This window comes from Leopardus geoffroyi, chromosome C1 (assembly GCF_018350155.1).
Source record: "Leopardus geoffroyi isolate Oge1 chromosome C1, O.geoffroyi_Oge1_pat1.0, whole genome shotgun sequence".
Lineage (NCBI taxonomy): Eukaryota > Metazoa > Chordata > Mammalia > Carnivora > Felidae > Leopardus > Leopardus geoffroyi.
Genome location: NC_059328.1, coordinates 87676330 through 87697041, shown reverse-complemented (window position 1 = coordinate 87697041; position 20712 = coordinate 87676330). Strand labels below are relative to the sequence as shown.

The 20712-nt window shown below is 35.4% G+C and overlaps 1 pseudogene; it reads right to left on the bottom strand.

Moving 5' to 3' along the window:
• Window positions 1-12540: 12540 nt before the first annotated feature.
• Window positions 12541-13448, bottom strand: LOC123596830 (annotated as a pseudogene).
• Between the last annotated feature and the right edge of the window lie 7264 nt (window positions 13449-20712).

The following is a 20712-nucleotide window of genomic DNA, read 5'->3' as shown; positions in this document are numbered from 1 at the left end:
CAAATGCTGAATATAATCAATACAGTAATATTTAACTTTGAATGTAATTGGAAATAAGAAAATCCAGTTTTGTATTTGGATGGTTTGACTTATCAGTGACAGCCAAAAGAGGAAGGGCTGATTCTGCATGGTATCTGCTTCCACTCATGTTTTTATTTTAAAATATGTAAGAAACTCTTGCAAAAGCAAAAATTGTACTGGGCAAAGTTAAACAAACAAGGAAATTTTTATTCAGGGTTATTGCAATAGAGAAGAGAGATCAGAATGCATTCTAAACTCAACTCCATTGAAATTGAAGGTGTGATGGCCTAGCTTTTAAGTGCTAGGGTGAGCTAGTGAAAAAGTACTGGGGTACCTTGTGGGGGAGGAGAATGATCAATGGCATGTGTGGGTTATTTCTGAATTTGTGAATGCTTTTCTCTGTGGTTAAACCATCTCTGTGAGCTAACTGGGTGCCTAGGCAAGTTAGACTCCTACCCTCCCACAGAGACTGGAAGATAAAGGAACTCTCTTCCTTGATGTTTACATTTAAAAAAAAAAATGGCTCCTGGGTCCTTAGGGAAGACATTCCTTGGTTTCAATACTGGCAAGAGGCTTTAAAAAATTTTTCATATATATCAAAGTGGTGGAGAAAGAATTTACAACCATACATTTTCTAAGGAAATGGTTTGAGAAAAGGGAAGTCAGGAAGAAACCTATCTGAACTTTAATAAAGCTGAGGGAAATATTAAGGCTGTCTTGGTGAATCTAATTCTACCCACGGTTCTAAGTTTAGATCAAGTCACTTTGTTCATGAAGGGTCAAGAACGTAGGATTTCCTAAAACATATATTTTTGATTCTCTCTTTGAAATGTAAAAGCTATATCCATTACTTTGGCTATTAAGTATAAAGTTTATTTGGTTTGAATATCCAGTGAAATGGACAAAACACATTATACTTGTTAAATAAAAAACAAATCTGGAATTAGGTAAGGAGAGATTTTATTCCAAAAAATGACTGCAATAGTTGGAGATGAACTATTGCAATGGAGAGAATGCTTCCATGTTAAGATCCTAAAGCATCTCAAAGGTCAGGCAGAAAAGACAGAGTAAGTAAAGATAGAAAGAACAGGGTATGGGGGGAATGGTATGAGATGGTGTGACAGGACAGTTGAGCAGAAAATAGGCATTGTTGTATGATCCAACATTTGCTTAACTTCTAGATACTTGCTTAAAATCAAGAGTGGGTCAAAGTTCAGGGGCCTGGGGATAAGGAAAGAAGCCTGATTAAAGTTTGGTCAAGTAAGCTTTGGAGGATATTTTGTTCATATGTGTTGGTTGGGACAAACAATCATTTAGCTTTGTAATAGGTAAATCATAAGTCATATTCGAATCTTAGCTAAAGCAAACAGGGAAGAATAGTTCTTTGCAATATGCCATTTCCTAGATCACAAAATTGTGGCAGGGTTTTCAACCATCAAGATTTCCCAGGAGCACAGGCTCAGTTAAGTTTCAACATTCTCATATTAAAGCGTAGGCATAAGAATATATTTTTATCATTTGATATTTGAATCCATAAATTTGAATTGGTAAATAAACAAAATTGAACCAACAATGAATTAATCTCACATCCAAAACTTCTAAAAGTAAATAAACCAAGAAATGTAATTCTTACTTCTGATATCACAGCATTGGAGAAGTTAGCGCAATTCAAGTTAAGACTCCTTCAATGACCAGGAGTTGTATGGAACACTTAAACATGTCTGAGCCTTCATTATAGCTTGAAACATTGGAAGTGGAATTGCACTGATCTAGTTTCACTGAGGGCCTGAGATTCAAACTTAATTTTCAAAATTGCCTCTACCTAAGCATCGGTCCCTGGGGCCGAGAGGGACAACAAAACTGAATCATGCTGTTAGTGGAGCCATTAAGATCACCTCCAACAATACTTATATTAAAATGTTTAAATTTTGATATAATAGTCTTTCTATTCATGTCCCTCACACCACCTACCACTCTACTGAATTTTCCTTTTCTCTTAGTCTATGGTAAAAAGTCTTTATCAAAAATCATAGTACAAATAAAGTTTTAGCTCACTATTTACATAATGACTGTCACTTATATTGTTCTTCTTAAGTATATTTATTAGACCTTCATATCTCTTTTTATATATTTGTGCAAAATTTTGATGATTAGACTAGAAATTCCTTACATATGAGAGTTAACTTCTGAAATCTTTCTCAAAATCAATTACAGTTATTTGAAAAAAATAAAGATGTCATTTATTGTCTAGTTTTTACATATGTTTCATAAACTTGCCTCATTAGTATATCTTTAGATATTTTCTGATATTTGATCAATTAATATGTTATATTACTTACAAGCATAGAGTATTACAAAGCATCAGACACTAAAGTTTTGTATAATTCAATTCACTCATTTCACTGAGGAGGAATTTGAGATCCGGAGAGATCAAGTTTTTGCCTCAGTAACTCGTTGGGTGGCATGTGATAAACAATTTTCATCACTACTTAAGTAGTAATGCTCATCATTTCTTCATTTACTTAAAGGGTTCCTGACCCTCCAAATGGTTCAGAAGTATTCACCTGGATGATTTCCAAGGGCCTTCACCCTTCTCACATGATTTAAGTACCATTTTGCTCTATATACATATTCATGTGAGAAGTTCAGCTAACTATTTAAGTAATTCAAATTGTAATTGTTTAGATAACTGAGTTCAAAGTGTCAAAGTATCTGGAAAAATTGCACCAATTCTTTAATTTATAATTAAATCTACCTTTGATGAAGCATTGTTGTATAATAAATGTTTCTCCCCAGACCAAAATGCTTTACAATTATAAGACATGAATGATTGTTTGCAAGATTAAGCCCTCCAGGCCATAGATAACCCACTGCAATCTCAGTCACAGGAGATGCCAGACAAATGCTTCTGCATCAGTAGGAGTCAGGACTAATTTGAGGACTCATGCAAGCAAAGAAAGGCATATTTCCTTCCAGAGGAACACAGAGACATAATTAGATATTTGCATGTAACACTTAACCCTTGAGTGTGCTTTTCAGTTAATTATTTAAAATTACTGAACTGCTATTTCATCATGGACTAAAAATAAGTACAGGTGTACACAGTTCATACCTTAAGGAAACAGTTATAAATAAAATATTATAGAAATGCAAACTTCATAGATATGAAAATTGAACAAAATTAAATGATAACTTGCAAGATTTGATCTTGCTTTGTCTCTATTATGAGGGCTTGCTTGTCAACATAAAATCATTTGAAAAACAAAATAAAACAAACAACAGAAACATCTGGTTTACCTATTATCTATTGATTATAAAGTGTTTGGGATAATATGGATCAATGGTTTTTTAAGTGTTTTGAAGTCTTACATCATGTGTAGGAAGGTAGGGGTAAATCTTCATCAAATGTGTGTGTGTGTGTGTGTGTGTGTGTGTGTGTGTGTGTGTATGGCAAGATTTTGCACACATTTTGTAGTATCATTTATTAATTCCAATTAGGATTAATATAATAACTATTGAATTGACCTAGATAAAACACTTAACTTCTCTGAGGATTAGTTCCATTTTCTATAAAAGTTATGGTAGATCAAAGAAGACTAATTTGAAATGCAGGGGAAAAAATCTACTTTTCTTTTGCTTTTAATAATAGACTTCCTTGTGATCTTCATTCTTTAAGAAAAACATTCTATTAGGCTTCAGTAGAGGGTTAAAAGAAGATTATTTTTAATTTCACTCTTTGAAACTGAGTCAGAATTATTACGTTTTCAGCTGTCTGTGAAATATGAAGTTGAAAATGTTCAGTCTTTGTCTTCAAAGAGCTTACAATTGAATATTAGAATCAACCATGTGAATAATTATATTACTGGATAAATGAAATTAAGAAATACAATCATATGGAATCATAAAACAAAGAGTGAACTCATTCTTCTAGAGAATATGAAATAATTACTAACAAAAATGATAAGAATATTGGCTACTGAACTGTATTTACAATATAAAGTAGAGTGAAAAGGCTGGTTAGGGAATGGCATGGAATGCAGGATATAAAGTTTACAAAGAGTTAGTGTATGTTTGAGTACTTTTGAAAAACAAACTTGTTAGAGTCCAAAGAAAAAAGCTCAGAATAGTTAGCTCTGCATGATGTTAAAAAAATTATTCTGGGGCGCCTGGGTGGCGCAGTCGGTTAAGCGTCCGACTTCAGCCAGGTCACGATCTCGCGGTCCGTGAGTTCGAGCCCCGCGTCGGGCTCTGGGGCTGATGGCTCAGAGCCTGGAGCCTGTTTCCGATTCTGTGTCTCCCTCTCTCTCTGCCCCTCCCCCGTTCATGCTCTGTCTCTCTCTGTCCCAAAAATAAATAAACGTTGAAAAAAAAAAATTTTTAAAAAAAATTATTCTGACCTTTATTGAAATGGTAAAGAAGACTTTATTCAAGACTGTTGTAATGGGTCTAAGTATCAAGAGTATTGCACTCAAGGAGAGATCAAGCTTGACTCTACATACAACAAAAACAAGGGGGATCTATAGCCAGGGAATAGGTTGTGGGAAAGGATCACTGGGTGGAAAGTTATTAAGAGGGGACATCAGGGGAAGAGGAATTCTTGCTAAACTGACCTAACAGGATTCATGTTGAAGGCAGGCCAGGAGAAGCAGATATCACAGGTGGGGAGATTTTTTCTAAACTGAATTAGCAGGATTCTTGCTAAAACTGGACTCCAAAAAGATGAAAACAGAACCCTCAGATCAAGGCCTAGTCAAGAAAAGGGTTCAGAGGAGTCTGACAAAAGTTTGGTCAAGGAGAGTCTTTGTCACAGTCAAGTGGCAGGGATGGCAGAAGTAGTTGAGTACAAAGGAGCAGAAGGGAATATTTGGGGTAATAGGATTGTTTTGTATCTGGATTGCAGTAGTACTTACACAACTCTATGTATTTGTTAACATTATAGAACTGCACATTAAAATGGGTGTATTTTCACGTAATTTATATACCTCAATAAACATACAGAAAGCCAAAAAAATCAAATGTATAAAATGTATAAATGTACAAATGTATCAAATGTATAAAATACCCCAAAGTATCACACACGCATGTATGCGCACACACACATACACACACACATGCACACTGAGAACTGCTTTGCCACCCAGCAGGCAGATGACCTATTCATAATTCAGGACAGCAGAAAGATATAGAGTCTCCAAAAGGTAAACAAAGGCCGATTTTGGCCCAATTAAAGAAATACTGATAATTAAAATATCACAATAGAGTATAACTAGTGGTTCAATGACACTTCATCATAAATATTGTAGGAGGGGATTTGAACATACAATTGGGAATCTTACTGGATAAACCAAATCTCTTCAACATCCAAGTTTCTGTAATTTGATGATTTTAATATCTTTCCATTAAAGTAAAGAAAAGGGTAAGTGTTGCTGGTTTGTCAAGTGCTCTCCAGAGGGAATCAGAAGTAAGCAAAGGACATAAGCAGGGGACAGAAAATAAAAATAAGCTTGGAGCACTCCAAAAGATCTTTCCAGTTCTATTGGTTGTAAAACATTATGCAAAGTTGGAGGGAGGGAAAAAAGGGAAAATATGAATCATGCATGTTAGTATCCTACCTCCTAAGAGGAGTGTACAAAACCTACCTTTGTATTCAGAGGAGGTTGTAAGAGTAACATCTTTTTTTTTTTTTTTTTTTACCCTGGACATTTTGGCTCTTGTTTGTTTTCTGTTCTATATTTTTACTGTTTTCTTTTTATGTTATAATGGACAAAGAAGCTATGTATACACGGTAACTACATCATTCAAATGATTACAGTAACTAAGATTTGACATTTTTATGCTCAATGACTTAACCCATTATCTGAGTAATAAATATTTGTAAATGAATATGGTTATAAATTGTATGTTCAAAATATTTATGAATCAACTGCAAACAAAATAATTCAGCAGAGAATTATCAGAAGCTTTACTCTTATGATTCCTAAACACAAAGATGAACTATTGCTTATTATCTAAACTTGTGATTTTTTTTGTATCTTACCAACATTCTTTAATACAAACAGAAGTTGACATAATCTTCCTTCTTAATTACCTTCCATTACTAGAGGCATGATACAATTCCTGAAAACTAAACCTTCTTATCTGTTTTTCATGTAATTGTTGACATAATTGGAAACTTTTCCTTTTGAAAATTGGTGTTGATTTCCCCCATCGTTTAATTACAGTTCCCTGAATTGGATCCTCTTTTCTATTTTCAATTTTCAATATTACACACATACACAAAACATAAACACACATGCCTTTTAAGGAAAAAAAATAGTTGCATTCTTTAGAATATAGTTGAGTCAATCAGAATGCATGTAATATATGTAGAATAGCACATAGCATAGAAGATATAATTTAATAATGATATTTTTATCTTGACCAAAATATATTTCCACAGTTTATGGGAAAAAGTATTATATTTTCAGAATAATTATCTAAGTGTACCAGGGATGCTATTATTAAACTACTTTTACAGTTAAGAAATATGCGACTTAGAATGATTCTCTCATTTTATCTGGGTTGCACAGAAGGGACCACCTCAGAAAATCTTATGAGACATTCTTTAATTCTTAAAAAAAATGATATATTCATTACTTTGTGAAGCTTCTTATATAGCTTTCCTTCACCTTTACCTCTGTATAAATTTGAATTAGGTCCAGCTTTATACTGCCAGAAAGTAAAACTTTTCCTTACCACCTTAGATTCAGTAACTGGGGGCTTGTGAATTACATCTTTTTTTTAAGTTTTATTTATTTTGAGATAAGTGGGAAAGGGGCAGAGAGAGAGGGAGAAAGAATCCCAAGCAGGCTCTGCACTGACAGCAGAGAGCCAGATGCAGGGCTTGAACTGTGAGATCATGACCTGAGCCAACATCCGGAGAGCTTAACCAACTGAGCCACCAAAGCACCCCTGGGGGCATGTGAATTAAACTAACACAAGACCAATTAACAGAAGAAAAGGCACAGAGTTTTCATTAATATTTATGTGCAAGGGAGTTCACAGAAAAGAAGTGATACTCAAAGAAGTGGTTAAACTGGGGATCTTATATACCTTTTTAACAAAGGGATGTGGGTTGGGCTTCAAGGGATGACAATTTGGGGAGAAGTAACTAGAAAATATATGTGGGAACTAAAGGAAGAGAGGAGCTATTTTAGTAAAGGCTGCTTATACAAATTGATCTTGGTATAAACTCATCTGAGATGATAAGATTCCCTCTCTCTCTGATACAGGATTTCTTCAAAGGGAAATTGATGCTCAGTTTTTGGGCAGAGAAAAAGCAGAGGACTCTTCAGATCAAAATATTACTCATGCCAACATGGCATATTTGGGGATTTGGAGGTGCTTTACAGTTATCAGAGACCCAAATCCCTTCCATATATCTGCTCTTGAATTCCAGCTGCAAGGTCACGCCATGGTCCAAGATGGCTGTCAGAGCATCAGTCAGATCAGTTACAGGCTTCAGCAAGAAGGGAGAGAGGACAAAGGGTTCATCACAGCTAGCTATATCCCTTCTTAAGGAGCATGCCTTGAAGCTCCACCCAACAATTTCTATTCATATCTGAAAAAGAAGTTAATCATGTGGTTATGCAGATAGATGCAGAGGAACTAGACTAGTCTAAATGACTAGAAAAGCAGTCATTTAGCTGGGTGTTTTCCTACTCTGAAGTAATATGAGGATCATTTACTTAAAAGGAAGGAAGAAAGATAAGCAATTCTGCTGCATAATTTCTATTTGCTCTTCCAGTCTACTTCACATCATTGTCTACTGTTTTTCCCCCAGGAGGCTAACTTACACAAACTGCATCATCAGAACACCCTTGCCCTCTGGCTGCCAATTAAGACAAACAAGAAAATTGAAGGACAGAAGTAGTAAGTGTTATGGATATTTATTTTCCATGCTTCTTTCCTGCCAGCCTATAATTCTTTGGCAGCTGCATTCAACTTCTTGAGGCCATAGCTTCTACAAAGGCAATCTTTTCCTACAATTACAGCTGCCCTTGGACCTAGGAGTGGAGATAGTTCTTCGATTTGTTATTCTGTGAGTACTCCACCATTCCTATCTCTGTCCACACATTCACAAATAGACCTGTATTGGTTTGCTTGGGCTGCCAGAACAAGTACCAGAGACAGAATGGCTTAAACAACAGAAATCTATTTGCTCATCATTTGAAAGGCTAGAACTATGAAATCAAAGTGTTGGCAGTGTTTCTTGATTCTGAGGTTTCTCTCTTTGGCTTCTAGATGGACGTCTTCTCCCTATATCTTCTCATGGTCTTCCAACAGTGCCCATGTTTCCTCTTCCCAGGACACCAGTCACATTGGATTAAGGCCTACTCTTATGACCTCATTTTAACTTTATTACCTCTTTAAAATCCCAATCTCCAAATACAGACACATTCTGAAGTACTAGGGCTTTACCATGGGAATTTCTGGGCAGGGGAGGTACACAATAACAGCCCATAGCAAGTCCCTTCAATAACATCTCTTTAATTACTCTTTGTGAGTCCATTTGTCCTCGCTGGGAGGCTAACAATCTTTGTATCTCTGTCTTAGTCTCCATAGTATTTATGGCAGTGTTTCCCAAACTTTAATGTGCATGCATACTACTTGGGCATTTTGGTAAGAATGCATTGGGATTCAGTAAGGAGGAGGAGTATTGCTATTTTGCATGCTTCCAAATGATGTCAGTATAATGCACCACATCTTGAGTTGCAGAGTGCTCTCTCTCTGTCTCTCTCTGTCTCTCTCTGTCTCTGTCTCTCTGTCTCTCTGTCTCTCTCTCTCTGTCTCTCTCTCTCTCTCTCTCTCTCTATATATATATATATATATAACCCAGTTGTTGGCATGAATAATCATTCCACTCAGCTGGTCCTGTCTTACCTTGGACTTAGTGAGGCTAATTGATGGTTTTGTTTCATTTTGTTTTGTTTTTATCTGGGTTCCCTCCAAACATCTTGACATGAGGATTCATACATCTTCACATAATAGAATAGTGTGCTCTAACTTACTGGAAGTGTGAGTTCTGGCTTTCTAGTTCAATATAACATAGATAATGTTTATTGTAACTTGTTTATTAATGTCTCCCCAGAGTAACATTTTAATGAACTTTCACTTCCATTCTTCAAAGTTGTTTGAACTAAAATACATTCTAAGTAGTATTATAAAACAAAGATTAAACATAAAAATAAAACATCATAAAATCTTTATAAATTAAATATATTGGCATTTCTTAGTCTCTTCTTCTTTTATAATAGCTCATTAGCACAAAAGTAAAAGTATTTTAATTTAGACTTAGGAGTTACTACCAGTCACTCCTCTGGGAGTCAAGCATTACTGGTTTTCTCAGGAACTTAACATTTTTAATCTTAAATAATAATGTAGAAGAGGGATAATGCTGGCAGTATTAAATTACATACTTAATGGTAGTTTTTTAAATAACCATTACCTTATAAAACTAATAAATACCAACATGTTAATTGAATAAATGGATAAATAAGGGATTGGTGGAGTAAATGAGCTATATATTTACAAGGTATCTAAAAATAAAGATGAACAGTATGGATGAAATACCTAATTGCAATGTTAAATGTACTAAGAGCTTTTTTGGAGAGTTTATATTTAATTGTAGGAAATAAGGTCATTAGAGTTTTAGGTTTTTGACACATACTTTCTAAGGGAGCCTCTTTCCTCAGGCCACATGAGCTTGTACTGAAAATATGGACAGCAAAATGGTAAAAATATAGTAAATCTAGCTTCAGACAACAGCTCTTGTCCACCTCAGGAGAAGGAAGCTCACGTGTTTATGCTGCTCATGAGAATCAGAAGCAGAGCATCTGCCAATCCCCTCCATTATTTGTTTCCTTCAGACAAATACTTGTCACAGGCTTGATACATTCCATATTGACATTGTCTCATAGTTTTACTGTCGCCATTTTGAAGTGCAGGAATAGCACTATTACCAGGCAAGTCTGCCTTAGGCTCTGTGTGAATGAAGATACTTATGATGTAAGAAAAACAAGAGGACAAAAAGAAGATAAAGCCAGGGGGCAAGATCACTATACAAATATACACTGTCACATCCTTCACACTAGCCAGAGGTAAGTCACAAATTACATCACCTGAAAAAAATGAAACAAAGTCAGCTATTTTAATCAGATTAATTCAGCCATAAAATTCACCATTTATTCTATATAAGAATATTTTTCAGGTCCTGAAAACACCCGAGAAAAATCCCCTCAGGAATTTCCTAGAATATGGCACCATGAAATGTGGTGAATAGCATTACTGTCTGCCCGTAGACATTATTCAATGAATGTGTATTGGTTTATAGCACTGATTTGCTAAAACATGTAGAGTAAATATAACAACATAGTTGTTATAGTTCCTTACTATAGGCTAAATAGATATTGTCATAGTTGTATAAAACTAATTTAACAAAGGAATAAAACATTTAGATTTGAAATCTTTAGTGCTCTGACTTATCTGAAGTTTAAAACTTAAAACATTTAGAGAATAAATGTGTTGCATCTCTTTTAGTAAAATGTACTTACTATCTCATTACTGTGGGCTGAGGAAATGGTTTCACAATTGCTGATATTTTTCTTGATGAGAGAAGCAGCTATTGAATCACTGGTCTTAGGTGACAAATGTACTTCAAAAACAAAGTTAGTAGACTTCTCTAACTGTGGGAGGAAAGACCGGTCCTGACAATTTTTATTCAGGGTTCACTTACTATGAAAGACAATGTCTTACCTACTGAGGGGGAATATGAATATGAATGAGCTATATCTACAGCTCAAAAAATAAGGTAAAAACTTAGTAGACATGATGAATAATTTGTTCCTCTAAACCCAAAAGTTTATCTCAAGTCAGGTTGCATGGAGTCTATAAAATTATTATGTACACATAACCAATTGTACTCACTCCTCTACATAGGTTACAGTCAAAGTGAGAAAGTGGTCCCAGACACTCCAGGAAATAGTATTCTAATAATTTCAATGACCCAAAAGGAAGTGTTCATGTAACAAACAATAGATGGTCAATTTCTCTACAGAATTAAGTTTAGACGATCTGTGGAAAAGACTTGAATTCTTGCACATGTCAATACAATTAGGAAGAGATGCATCCTTCATCTCACTTTTACTTGTAATATACTGATATTTGCTCATATATTCAGCTACTTAAAAAATCTGTTTAATGTTTATTAATCTTTGAGAGAGAGAGAGAGAGAGAGAGAGAAAGAGAGAGACAGAGAGAGAGAGAGGTGGGGGGAGGGGCAGAGAGAGGGACACACTGAATCCAAAGCAGCCTCCAGGCTCTGAGCTGTCAGCACAAGAGCCCGATGCAGAGCTGGAACCCACTGACCATGGGATCATGACTTGAGCCAAAGTCAGATGCTTAACTGACTGAGCCACCCAGGTGCCCCTATTCAGCTACTTTTTAAAAAAAAATTAAATGTTTCTATATTCCACTAGAAAGTTCAGAGAGCCCTAGGAGAGCTATTGAGTGAAAACATTTGAAGTAGTAGTACTGAAATAGTTTTAAGAAGATGTAAACATTACTTAGTAACAATTTCTCTTAAGAAATGCAGACCTTTACAAACTAATATTATTGGTTAGGAAAATGGGCAATGTCTATATGGGACACATGATCTAAAGCAACCCTATTGATGTTCTTTTAAGTAATTTGGGTATTTAAATATAAAGCTGATTTCTTAGCTACTTCATACCCGTAGGTGAATTATGGTAGAAGGTTTCACTAAAAGGTTAGAGCACTAAACACAAAGTTACTCCCAGTGTTAAATGGAAAAGGGACTAAATCATAGTGAAACAATTATAACAGGTGGTGTGCAAGTAACGTAATAGTTAAGATTAACAGTAAGATAAAGCCAAAGAAAAATCTGTACACAAATAAATACGAGATTACTGAAATCAATGACATTCTGAGAAAGTTAATAAGGAAATTTAGGGCCATTCTTTAAAAAAGAAGATTATACTGAAATAAAATTGTGTAAAAAAGAATTGAAATATAGTTGAGAACTTTCCATTTTAAATGTTTGCCTTCATAAGGTGATAGTGTCTTAGTTAAATACCAGGCCCTTTCAAAAGAAAATAAGATAAGTATATTCCTGGGACCTAATCATACCATTTTAATGAATTAGTTACAAAGAATTTTGGAATCTGTCCCTAGTTTGAAAAAAAAATGGATCAATATTTTTTATGAAAAAAGTAAAAGTAGTTGTTTTTAAGAGGTATTTTAAAATTTCAGATATTTTTTATTTCTTCAAATTTACATATCAGGAGTGACTAAAATAAAAAATATAATTGAGCGTCATCATCATAGAAATAGCTTTAGGAGAAAACCGGTCAGATGAATATTATTGCTCCCCATTTTCAACCAGTAAATAGTTGCCACTGACAGATAGCCAATAGTCTGCCAAGAATGCTCTAGGTATGTTACATAATACAACATGCCTGTTCACAGGGGGAAAAACTCAGAATTAAACTTGATTTCATCATACAAGTTAGGCACCAAAGCACCACCCATGCCTCTGAAGACACTGGACCATACACCCTCAAAAAAAGCTTCAGCTCCTTCACTGCAAGAAATATCCCACCATCAGTCAAGCCTGCCTGTGTACACGATGTCACCTCCTTTGTGCCCTGACTGCACCATCATATGGCAGTGAACAGTGTCAGATGGACAAGAAATCAACCCGGCATCCATTGTGATGGATTGTATTATCATCCAGCTGATGAAGATGTGAATATCCTTGGGATTTGGAAGTGTTCCCTTTGCAGTGTCCTAGACACTGAAGTAGGCAGCTTGGTAGGTAATACCCTGCATAGATACATTAAAACCTAGTACGGGCCCCTCATCCCACCAGATTTGTAGTCCTTAACCTGGCAGTCACTGAGGCCTTGGGATTTCTTTTCAGCTCCAGCTTTGCCCACATCAACTGTTAGACGGGTATAGACAAAATCAAGAGGATACACAAAACACAAGGATGGGGCTGCAGCAGCACCACTTGATGCCAGATTCCCTGCAAAGTAGTGCCAAAACTGGGTTCTCTTGTCCACACCACCCAGGAAGCTCTGTTTGTATGTATCTTTGAAGGCAAAGTTGAGAACCTGGGTGGGGAAGTATTTGATGCCATTGGGCAGGTTACCACGCTGGAAGCACGGGACTCCCTGCTCCATGGGGATATGAACCACACAGTTTATAATGCCCTTGTATTGCTTATCTGCAGTGATTTGCCTGTGGGCACTGTGCACTTGCAGCAGCAGCTTGACCCAATGGATGGTCTCTACTATGTCTTGGAGGTCTACTGCGGCCACTCCACCCTCTAGGAAGTCCTTGGTGAAGGACATAGAGCCATCTGTCATGTTGAAAGGAAAGAGGAGGCAGGTGACTACAGTAGGAACTGGCTGGGACTTTAGGAAGCATATTTTAATATTTAAGGAGTCATTATCAAATGACTCCATATAGCAAATTAATATGCTTTGTTGGCTTGCAATTTTTAAAGCCATTTAAAAAAAATTGACATAAAATGAATTGCACATATTTAAAGTTTAGGAGCCCTTTTTTAGATTCTTTGTGATTATCTGTATAGACAATCATATCTTTTGCCTATCATATCTTCTGCAAATAGATGTAGTTTTACTTCTTCTCTTTTTCTAATTTATATGCTCCTTATTTTCCTTTTTCCTTTTGCCTTATTGAAAATCTATCTCATTAGCAAACCAACATAACATTGAATATGAGTAGGGGGAGGAGATACCCTTGCCTTATTCTTGATCTGAGGCAGAAAGTAGTCTCTCACTATTAAATATGATATTAGCTGGAGGATTTGTTGATGTTCTTTATGAGATTAAGGAAGTACCCTGCTTCTAGTTTGTTGAGAGCCTTTATCAGGAACAGATGTCTGAGTTTTCCAAATGCTTTTTTCTTCATCTGTTGCTGCAATAATTTTTTTTTTTTCTTATTTAGTTACTCTGTTGACATGGTAAAAAAAAAAAACACATTTTTTTTTTCAATATTGAACAAGCCTTGCATTCCTGGGATGAACCTCACTTGGTTGTGATGTAGGGCTGGGTTTGTTGTTGTTTTGTTTACCCTCAGTGCATCGGAGTCTAGATTCCATTAGTGATATCTTTTGTCTCTCCACTTAGTTTTGAATTTTCCTTTGCACTTCCCCCTAGAGAAAGCCTGTGTCTTGCAGTTCTCACAGGTGTCTCCCACTGTTAGTTGTACTAGATGAATGTCAGCTTGTTGATAGGGAGTTGGTAGGGGTGTTTGATGCTATGATAAGCCTTAGTCTTTTTTTTTTTTTTTAATTTTTTTTTTTCAACGTTTATTTATTTTGGGACAGAGAGAGACAGAGCATGAACGGGGGAGGGGCAGAGAGAGAGGGAGACACAGAATCGGAAACAGGCTCCAGGTTCTGAGCCATCAGCCCAGAGCCTGACGCGGGGCTCGAACTCACGGACCGCGAGATCATGACCTGGCTGAAGTCGGACGCTTAACCGACTGCGCCACCCAGGCACCCCGATAAGCCTTAGTCTTAAGCAGACACTATGAACCTTGATCTCAGGCATGTGCCCTTTTTAAGTATCCGATCTCTTCTCCAGATGCAAAGCTAGGGTTAGCACATTCTCTAGCTCCTTCTCAAAGTAGAAACATTTTTTAAAAATTCCTTGTTTCCCTCATTAACTGCAGTGCTTCTCCACTAGTGCCCTTAGTTTACAATTTTGAGGCCCTAACTCCTGAAGATTAAAAATTTGGGGATGCATCTCAGATGGGAATGACAGCCACCAGTTCCCACCTTCAGTTGCAATGAATTTCCACTCTGCACCTGGTCTACGAATTTGGTTGTCTTCTTACTCACAAAATCCTCTGCAGAAAAACCTTTTATTTCAATGGAGATATATAGAGAGAGGGTCTGGGTAGAGTTTTGGCAGTGGCTATCATTCTGCAACCCCAGCAAGAACCATGAAGGAAGTTGTTTTTTGGTTTTGTTGGTTTGTTTCAGATTTCTCCCTGATATTCCCCAAGCACCTGGTGGGGTTCCTAGAGAAAACACTCTGCAAAGACACAACTATCCTATGTCTGTGACTCTTGGGGAATTTCTTTCACACTAACCCTACTCAGCCTTTTTCAATTAACTAAAAATGTCTAGCTTAATATTTTTACTGACTTATATGGCATTTGGTGGCCTCTTGTATTCTTTGTGGTTTTGATTTGTAGTTCCCTGATGATGAGTGAAGTTGAGCATCTTTTCATGTATCTGTTAGCCATCTGGATGTCTTTGGAAAAGTGTCTATTCTTGTCGTCTGCCCATGTCTTAACTGGGTTGTTTGATTTTTGGGTATTGAGTTTGAAAAGTCCTTTATGGATTTTGGATACTAACCCTTTATCAGATATGTTGTTTGTAGGGATGCAAACTGGTACAATCACACTGGAGAAGAGTATGGAGGCTCCTCAAAAAAACTAAAAATAGCACTACCCTATGATCTAGCAATTTTACTATTAAGTATTTACCCAAAGGATACTGAAATACAGATTAGAAGAGGTACATACACCCCCAATGTTTATAGAAGCATTATCAACAATAGCCAAACTGGAGAGAGTCCAAATGTGCATCAACTGATGAATGGATAAGAAGATATGGCATATATATACAATGTAATGTTAATCAGCCCTTAAAAAGAATGAAAACTTGCCATTTGCAATGGCATGGATGGAGATAGAATGTATTATGCTAATGGAAATAAGTCAATCAGAGAAAGAAAAATATCATATGATTTCACTCATGTGGAACTTAAGAAAGAAAACAGATGAACGTAGGGGAAGGAGGAGGAAATCAGAAGAAAGGGAAAGAAACCACAGGAGACTCTTTTTTAAAAATTTTTTTTTCAACTTTTTTTTTTATTTATTTCTGGGACAGAGAGAGACACAGCATGAACGGGGGAGGGGCAGAGAGAGAGGGAGACACAGAATCGGAAACAGGCTCCATGCTCTGAGCCATCAGCCCAGAGCCTGACGCGGGGCTCGAACTCACGGACCGCGAGATCGTGACCTGGCTGAAGTCGGACGCTTAACCGACTGTGCCACCCAGGCGCCCCAGGAGACTCTTAATAATAGAGAACAAATTGAGGGTTGATGGAGGGAGGTGTGTGGGAGGTGGGCCAGATGGGTGATGGGTATTAAGGAGGGGACTTGTTATGATGAGCTCTGGGTGTTGTATGTAAGTGATGAATCACTGAATTCTACTTCTGAAACCAATATTGCACTGTATATTAACTAAAATTTAAATAATTTTTAAAAAGCAGATGGAAAATGATAATTTGAAAATAAGTCCTCATACACTCATATTATTTCAATAGAACAGGTATTCTTTTCTTGCTCTAAACATTTATTAACCAAAATTATTTACTAAGAAAATTTCCCAGTTCTCTATGAAAATTCTTGTTGACTAAATTGCTAGGCAGAAACTATAGCTCCATGATCTATATCATGTTACAGATAAATAATAAGATAATTGCATTTAACCTGTATATTTGTCTAGCTAAAACTTTTACATCAATTCATACTTGCAATTAAATGTGAAAGGTAGGGGTCAGACATATGAATGAGAAAGAAAGCAAACTGAGAAGTATGGTTGATAATTAGAGCACCAAGAGGAAACCTGGGGAGGTCAGACCAATAGAATATAAACTTTGGGATTAGACAGATCTGTCTGAATTTGAATTCTGACTCAGACATTTAATGAGTAATTTGCAATCAATTACTTAACATTTAAGGCCAAGCATCCCCATCTACAAAAGGAGAATATACTCATCCAACTGGATATTCTGAAGGATTAATATAGAGTAGATATTAAAATATAGGCAATAAACACTTAATTTCATGGATTAGACATGAAATAAATTATAGTAACAAGACTTTCAAAGATTGACAGGTCATCTAGAGAGACAGATACATTATGATACAAATCCACAGAAAATATCAGATCAATACAATGGGAAAAAGCACAATGACTCAAACTGAATTTACAAAATATTACAATGTCTTATCACAGGGCAGGGAAAAAAGGCATTGGACACTCTGAACAGTAAAACCTTGTAAATTATTTTGAGTGAGAGATTGTCATTTGAAACCATAACTACATGTGTATAGTTTTAACTGTAGATAAAATAGAAACATATGTAGCTTTGCATATTTATTTACTAATACCAATATCTATATATTGCTTACTGTGTCCCATGTGCTTTTTAAAGATTTTACTTTCATAAACTCATTTAAACTCCTCTCTTAAATACAAACCAGTAAGGTAAAGATAAACACAATCCTCATTTTATGGCCAAACAACTTGAGGCATAGAATAGTGTCTTACTCAAGGTCAACAGAAAATAAATGATTGACCAGAATTTGAAACCAGGGACTACAATTAATGGCCAACCTCCTTCCTTACCACTGGTGGAGACATACCAACAAATTAATTATATCCATATATCTTTTTTCAATCATTCTTAGCAGTGAGCAAAAACCTCTGTCATTACATGAACCATCGTTGATTCCCCCTGAAATATCCAATCATTCTTCCTAACATGGAGTAGTGAAATTTTAAAATGCATTAAATTTTAAAATGAAGTCTTTCTAATGACTATGCAAGTAGCATCATACAATTCTACTTTAATGATATAATAACTATGAGAAAATCCTATAAAAAGGATAAATTTCATTTATTTGTATGAATTTTTCTATTTTTAATGAAGGTGACACTTTCTATGCTATTGTCCAAGTTCAGAGACAATCCTTTTCATGATTAAATAATTTTATCCACCTAATCAATTGACTAATATTTATATGACCTTTGATTGTGTGCTACATTTTGACTTTTCTAGCACTGCTGTCTTATAAATTTATATAGTTATTTAAAATTTTCATATTTTCCTACAAAGAGCCTATACTCTTTAAGGAAAAAGACTGCATTTTATCTAATTTTCTCCATCACAGTGCTATTCATGAAACAAGAAATCAAAATGGTTTCAAATAAAGCAGGTAACATGGTTTGAAAATACTCATAGTGACAAACACAGATTCCTATATTATATTACCTGAATCTTCAACTTAGTTACCTCTTATGATATTTTCCTTACATATTCTTACTCTATATTCATCCTGCAATCTCTGTCCTTTCTCTGTGGTTTTGTGACAATAAAGGGGGCATGATAGTGAGCTCTCTTTAAAATTATCCTTATGTAGAAATTTTTAAGGAAAGTTGAGTGTCCCACCAGAGTTAAAGTCTTTCCACATAGGTATGTGAGAATGACTAAAATTCATACTTTATTTATCCATTCATGCCTTAGGATATGTTAAATACTAGGTTAAAAGGCAAATTCATTAATTAGAAAGGCAGCACACATTAAATCATTTTCACCCATTAGTGTTTTATTATGAATTGGGATATGTAATTAGCAGGCCACTAACCTAATGAGGCTTTGAAAATATAAAACAAATTAGTAGTGACATTTAGCAGTAAGAAATCAGCAGGGCAAGGTGCAGAGTATTAGCTTCATTTGAAATGTTTAGGATTCAGGCTTCAGTAACAGCACGGTGGAAAACTGAGAAGCAATACGGGGTTTCTGGTTGCCTTTTGATTAGAGGTTCTCTAACTGCTCCACACTAGAACTACCTGGGGAGCTTTTAAAGAATACAGAGGTGTGCCCTTCTTCTGGACCAGGTATTGACTGATCCTGTGTAAGTTGGGCCAAACAGTCTTATGTGTTCAAGTCTTTCCCAGTAGGTTGTAATGTGCAGACAGAGCTGAGAATCACTCCCTCAGCTGGAGATTTACCATAAGGAATCAAAAAAGGTTTAAACAAAACACCTTTACTAACTTTGCAATTTTCATCTAGGATCTGCCCTAGGGAAGGTCACTACAATTTCTTTCCCTTGAAATGTCCTATGCTATTTCTTTTTTCATTTATTTGGCTGGGACAAAACAGAGATTATTTGATTTAAGACTGGCATATGATATGCCCCAGTAGTTAAAACTGGTTATTTGGTAAGTTCTATTTAGGCCAAATAATTGTTTTTTAAACCTCTTAATTTAAAACTTGTAGACGGTCATTCTGCTAATAACAATCATACCCTTAGTAACTGAAAAGTAATGAATATTTTCCCAGTTTGCAATCTTTAATAAGTATTTACACATATCATGTTAGATTGGATATGGTGTTCTATTCAATCAGATAAAGTACAATAAATGTTTTAAGAAATATTTTTAGAATTCTGTATTATGTAGAATTTTTTGTTATTTAGTTTTTATTTTTAGATGAGAAAACAAAGTACAACAAAGAATATAAAAAAATATAATCTAGAATCATCACAATGAATTACCATGACTAATACCATTCTGCCGCAAGTAACCAAGAAAGCAATATGTAATATATGTCTTAAGTCTGGATATGAAAATATATGGTGTATATATATATGGCTTGAAAATTAGAAACAGAAAGCTTCATATGTCATAAATTCTCATTACAACCACATATATAAACAGATATGGGAAAACAGTCTGGAAATAAGGAATGTGTGAAAAGTAAAGATAACAGAGCTCGCTGTTCATCTGTTCCTCATTGTTATCTTATTTCCTGGCGTCCTTTAAAGGTAGAATATTAATGAATTCTACAACCAATTTATCAAGATCATGTGGCCATATAGAGTGCTTATTTATCTTTGAAGCTTAGTTTTCCAAATAAGTTTTGGACTCCAGTAAACATAAGCATATTTCAGCATAAGGGAGAATTCCACAGCCTGGGAATGTGGCTTTATTTGAACTTCAGAAGTGATGGGCACATTTCTCCAGTACACAGGAGAAATGTGCCTGACACTTTTATTTGATCACAAATAACAGTATCTGAACAGCGTTCTTAAATCCAGTCTTAAGGTAGTTTTCACACAGCAGATGCCATTTAGAAGATTACAGAATTTAATATATCTTTTACTAAATCTCCCCCATTTTTCTTTGAAATTTACTTGACCCTAGCTACATGATTTTCAAACATTCTAACCCAGTGCTGTTCAATACATGTAATGTGAACTACATGCAGACTTTTAAATTTTCCAGTAGCCAAAATAAGTAAAAAGAAACAAATAAAATTGCTTTCAGTAATTATCTTTTAACCATTTATCCAAAATATTATCATTTCAGTATGTAATCAATATAAAAAATAAGTAATGGCCTATGTTATATTCTGTTTTTCATGCCAAGTCTATAAAATCCAGTGTACATTTTACACTTGTAGCATGTTATAAATCCAATTGGCTGATTTCAAGTGCTCAATAGCCACATGTACTAGTTAGTAGCTTCCTTATTGTTCAGTGTAGCTCTAATTTCCTTAGTAGTCCATAATGTAAACTGAACACAGAGTATCATAAAAATGAGTTTGCAAATCTTATTACTTACACAGTAATATTTCATCCAGTTTTCTTCAGAGCACTCAATTAAAATTCTCTTATGTGTGAGTCCCTTTAGATTAATATAACTCTTGTGATCTTAAAATACCTGGGCATCGATTGCTTAAATAAAACATAAAAAATATAGATAAATGGATATGTAGATAGATAGGTAGCCACTGGATA